This window comes from Leopardus geoffroyi, chromosome A1 (genome assembly GCF_018350155.1).
Source record: "Leopardus geoffroyi isolate Oge1 chromosome A1, O.geoffroyi_Oge1_pat1.0, whole genome shotgun sequence".
In the NCBI taxonomy this organism is placed as follows: domain Eukaryota; kingdom Metazoa; phylum Chordata; class Mammalia; order Carnivora; family Felidae; genus Leopardus; species Leopardus geoffroyi.
The window spans coordinates 115,593,903-115,599,902 of record NC_059326.1 but is presented as its reverse complement, the minus strand read 5'-3'; positions in this window follow the sequence as shown (position 1 = coordinate 115,599,902).

Genomic DNA, 6,000 nt, shown 5'->3' with positions numbered 1-6,000 from the left:
AGCAGCTCGTCAGGGACAATCAATGGCGATCGATCGCCAAGCGGCGCTGGCGGACGGCGTGGGGGAGGGGCGGCGGGCCGGCGGAGGTGGGGGCATCCGCACCGAGGTCAAACAACACACAGACTTGCAAAGGGAGACAGCAGCACAGAGGGGGTCACACGGACACACAATACGTAGTTAGAGAAACATCACTAAGGGGCACTGCCACCACAAAGGAGGTACAGTAACTACATGGGAGTTATACCACACAACAGTTTGTGCCACAAGTCTTGACACAAGGGTTACACAAATGGTTCACGTAGACACACACAATAGTGTCCAGACACAACCATAGACACATTATCATACAACCAGTTCACCCTGCCACTCACAACAGGCCCTTGTGCCACCACAACCTATGACCCTATGCCAGACACCTACAACATCCCCAGGACACAAAATGAGTAATACATTCCACTTGCTGGTCTCAAACCAGGCAACAGTAGGGAGCTGCATACTCTGGCTGCACAACAAAGTCACACAACAAAGCAAGAAAGTCACACAGCCCAATTACACATCTTCACCACCACCTCAAGGAACATTGTCAAATTGGGTGTCACGCTATGCAACAATGCAGTTGTGCCCCATATTGGCAACATGACAGGATCAAGAGCCTAAGTACACAACAAGGCCACACAGCACCACAAGTGGCACCTAGCAAATAAGACACAGATGCAGCTGTATGGCATCCCCAGAGGAGGATATAATGTGGCACAATAAACAAATACTGGGGCGCAGGCAACACGGCATTAACTCACAGGGTTCTGACATAACTAAATGAGCTTCTCCCAGGTGAGCACTTAGCACAGGGCCCGGCACATGGTGAGCACTCAAACCACAGAGGGTCTCAGGATCATTATTAATAGTTATTAGTGAGTCCTATCAATATAATGACTGTAACTACTAAAATAGCCTCACTCTCTCCGGTAGGTTCATTCCCCTCCAGGAACCTGATTGATCCCAGCAACAAAACTAGTTCTGCCATCACACACACCTGGGAAACACTACTCAAGTGCCACAAACACAACTAATGCTGCTACACTTAGCCACAACAGTGGTCACACGTTACCACTTTCCCTACTACGGAGCCATGCCTAGCACACACTCTGGGGCTCTGGTGGGGAAACCACCCCCAATCTCTCACCAGGTGCAACTCAACTAGTGCATAGCTACTGGCCCAATTTCCTGTCACTCTCACCGAGTTGTAGAACACAAAGCACCTCTCACCCAGTAGCAATCTACTTTGTTACATATGGCCCCAGACCTCTAACATAGTCTCCTTAAGGACCCTCTCTAATTAATCCCTTTCTTCATTTCCCCATGCAGAAACTGAGACATCAGTTCCAGGGCCCTCGGAAAAGCCCTTTCTATTCCAAATCCAAAGCAGGAAACAGGGTTGGCCACTGATCTCAGCAATTTCAACCCCCCCATTCCCAGCAGTGCATGTGTGTGGGAGCAGGGCCAAGATCTGTCATTCCTTCAACACACCCTTATAGGCCACTCCTGTGGTTCCAGTATAGGGCCAGCTGGGCTGTAGCCCTCACTTCCTCCAGTGAAAGCCTGGGCCATCCCAGGGGCTTCAAACCCTTGCAGCCAGGGAGCTCCCCCTAAAGGTTCTACCCAGGAAGACTATGAACATTCCCTAGTTTTGCCCAGCTGTGTGACCTTGGATAATTCCCCAACCTCTCTGTGCTGGGATCCCAAGTTCTGTCAGCAGACTCCAAGAACTCCTGACTCCCAAATCTCATGTGTACATGGGTACATGTACATGCATATATGCACACAATGCACACACACACTCTTTAGGGAGAGAGTTGTAAGACAGAGGCTATTAGCCTCTGACCTAGGATGGGGGGAAAGCAGGGACCCTGGGCTGTGTGCAATTCGACAGTCAATCACCCATGGTTCATCCCTTAGCCTCATCCTTCAGGTAGGGCTGGGAAACAGCTTGCAGAAGTCTGGCCTCCTTCCACAGGACCCCTCAATCCCAGGTGGCTGGAGGTAACTCCTCCTACCCCCTCTCTAGACTTTTATTCACCATAAGGGGTAGATGGACTCCCCTTTTGTCCCCCAAGAGAAGCAGAGGGACAGACAAACCCTGTTCAGGGACACACAGGCTGGCCAGGTATGTCCATCCAAATGTCTGCCCATTGTGTTTATTGGCACACTCTCGCAGGTCTTACCAAGTGGGTGTGTGAGCTGTGGGCCCCAAAGAGGCCCAGACAGCCTGCCCCAAGTCCCTGGGTATGTCAGGAGCTGATCCTGCCGTGAAGAGGGGAAAATCTCTGGCTTCTACAGGAATCCAGGAATGATGTCTTATTGTCCATGCATACCTCCTTGAGAACTCATAAGCACCCAAAAGCCACAGCCTTCAACTTGATAAGGCCATTTTCCACCAAGCATTGCCTAAGGGCCAGGTGCCCTTTTCTAGATTAGAAAACCAAGTAAAGGAGAGAAAAAGTAGGTGCCCAAGAATATACAATTGAAAAGTCATGGCCTGTGATTCAAACCCAGATTTGAACCCATAAGCTACACAGCTTATGCTCATACCCATGTACATAAACACTAAGGAATGTCCATGCTCACAACTCTCACAAGTTCACACACACACACACACACACACACACACACACACACACACACACGCAGACCCCTCCAGCACATATTCACACACACAAGCAGACCTACACTCTCCCACGCCTGGAGCCTGTCAGCCACATTCTCCAAGGTTCCCTCCCTCTAACAGGGACAGGGGCAGGCAGGGAGTCCACATTCCCAGGTTTCCGCCCTGACCCTGACCACCCCCCTTCCCCACTCAGAGCACACATTCCTCCTGCTGCAGCCAGATAACCAGCCCCAGGGGGAGGCCTGGGGGAGAGCAAGGCATTCTGGGGGCCAGGCTGCTGGCCCTACTCTGGGCTGCATGAGTCCAGCTCTATTGCCTGGCTCTGGCAGGGTAGGAAATCAGGAACTTTCCCTGCAGAGAGCTCCCACCCCACTGGCCAGGCTAAACCCAAGGCTTCATTATGGGGACTTTCTGGGGCCCAAAGCCTCAGCTCTCTAGAAAGGACCTCCAGGGCCTCTCAACTCATCCTTTGAACGCAAAATCCCCTTATATAGTCAGAAACTAGAGTAGGATCTGGGGAGCCCTCAAGACTCCTCTCTCCCCCACTGTTACAGTCTGTCTTTCAGTAGTTGAAAACCTGGGTTCCAGGCACCAACAGCCCCTAGGCAGGTTTCCCCATCTGGGGATAGTGGTGGTGAATTCTCACAACTCTGCCTAGGGTGTAGCCACTTGGAGGGTTCAGCAAATCTGGAGACATTTGCATATCCAGATGGCCAAGACTGGAATTTCAAAGAATTCCCCAAGAAGAGGCAGCTGGCTTCTGGGTAGTGGCCCTGGAGGTTCACAGCTGTTGGGCTGGAAGACTGGGGAGCCTGGAGCCCTCAAACACAAGATAGATTAAAACAAACAAGGGAAGGCCAGAGCCCTATCAACCAGTCAGTCCCCAGCTCTGTTCCTCCTGTCCCTAGGCCTCCATCCCTCAGGGTATGAAAACATGTCCTTGTTGCCCAGAGTAGGTAGGCAGGCAGATGAGACTGGGCTGGTTGGCTGGAGTGACAGGGACTGCTTGCCTCTGGGGAAAGGCAAGAGTGGGCACCAGGCAGAGAACTGCCAAAATATGAGATCTCATTATTCATATGAAGTGATGGACAGGACCTTTACTCCCATGCAACCTGTAGGCAGGTGGGCAAAGGGCCATGCCCTGGACCCTACTAACCTGTCCACAACCTAGGGATATGGCTACTCTACCAATGGAGAGGAGAGAGGGGAACTGGTAGTTTGACACTTTTGGCAGCCTTTGGGGCCTGTTCCCTTGCTGTGACTAAGGCTATGACAGGGCCTGACTGAGCTAGATATTGGTCCATCCAGTTCTGGATAAACTGTGACAAAGCTAAGCACAAATAGGCCTCCCCACCCCAACAAAAGCCCCTCTCAGGTTCTGTCCAAGCAGATTTACTGACCACCCACCTCACGGTTTTAACAGCCATGGGTCACCACTGCCCTCTGCTGGCCACTCAGGCACTAGCATCCACTCAGATAGCAGCTCACACCCCTACTCAAGCAAAATGCACTTTAGTCACCTCCTCCATCTGTGGGCACAGTAACTGAAACCCATCCAACTGTCACCTAAAGTTAGAGGGCAGCAGGGGGCAGGATAAGCAAGGACAAACAGAGACAGTGTCAGAGGAGAAATTACAAAGGAATCCTGCCCCCTCCCCCAAAGTTTACATCTTAAACTTCAAAAGGAAATGTCCTTTCTATAGAGGTTGAACCCACCCTCATGGAAACAGTTATCTGCCCCATAACCTGTTACAATGCACCAGAACCTCCTCATACCCATTCTTATGCCCTCTCCTTGTCTCCTCTAAAGGAAGACCAGGAGATGGCCTGGGGCCATACTTAGAGAAAAGCTCAATTTCTCTGGCAGGCCTGAGAAAGCCTTGGATCCCTCTGTCACAGTGCAGCAGGTGAGGGGAAATCCTGGATGCCTTCTTAAACAAGGCCAGCCGCCCTCAATTTTTAGTGCAGCACCCTGCAAGGAGCCACACTTTTCAAAGATGGCAGCAATGCCATCTGAAGGCGGGGAAACTGCCCAGAAAGACCTAACCAGTATGGCTCCTTAATCAGCTGGGAGAAGCTACAGACACCCTTGCAGTCAAGTAGGTAGCCTAGCTTTTGCCAACTATCTCAAGCATGACCCAACTCTCGCAGCATCCATGAGATGGTGCTGATTCTAAAGCCCAAATGTCAGATTGTATTTGAGCTGTTTCTAGAAACTTCAAAGTCAGGGGGCCCAAGAAGGAGCTTTGGAGTGTCTAAAGCTACCCTCACTTCCTATGGAAAACTTAAAAGCTGAGAAAGCTGACAATTTGGGGGAGTAGTTGATCCTGAGGACAGGAAACTAAACCGTCTCTACTCATTTTCTAGCGGCACTACAGTTTAAGTCAGAGGAATATCCTTTAAGAGTCCGTTTTTTTAAGTACTGAGGAAGACATTCAAATAGGACAAGTAGCTCAAAGCAAAGGAGAGAGGTGCCTGAGAAAATGGTAGCTATTTCTCCTAATATCCTCAGGAAAAGTCTGAAAGGAGCACAGCATATTCACCAAGGCCGGAGCTGCTCTTCCCTGGACAGCAGTCAGACAGCTTAGCCTGGGCACTCAGGAGCCCCAGCCCCAGAAAAGGCCATTCTACCAATAAAAACTTACAGAGGAGGTTAAAAACAAAAACCCCCACTCAATAAAAAACTATTAAGAGGCCACCTTGGTGCTAAGATATTCATACAGTTCCCTATCTGTTAAGAGGCATATTATACTCAGCCTCTGATCAGGTGCAGCTCCACAAGTAATCCAGAGATGGAAAGTGACCACTTGTCACAAAAATGTCTAACTCTGATTCAACCAGTCCAGGAACAGTCAATAAGAAAAGCCAAAGCTGGTTGGCGATCATGTTATACATTCAGCCACTAAGGCCCAAGGACTTAAAGGCTTTAGACAGTCCCAACCCTTGAGCTTTCCCACTCTTATCAACTAAGGTAAAATATGGAGGCAACAATGGAGCAATGCAGTTGTTTCATGAATATTAAACATGACAAAGTGATCCCATGGCCAGACCCAGGAATTGACTTGGAAATATTCAAAGGAGCCTGAAGACCAACTACTTAGCAGCTGGAGCTTTGAAGGCTTTTAAGGCAGTTTTGTGGAGTACAGAGAACTCACAACCACTTTTCATCTAAGTGCATGTAAAACATAAGGAAAAATTAAGTAGAAAAGAGGCTCCAGGAGCATCCCAAAGGAAATTTATTTTCCCTTTTGGATGTATATAAATGTATGTATATTTGGAAAGTGTGCTACCTTCAGTTATTTTCATATTAAAAATCCGTGTTCTCTGGGGTGCCT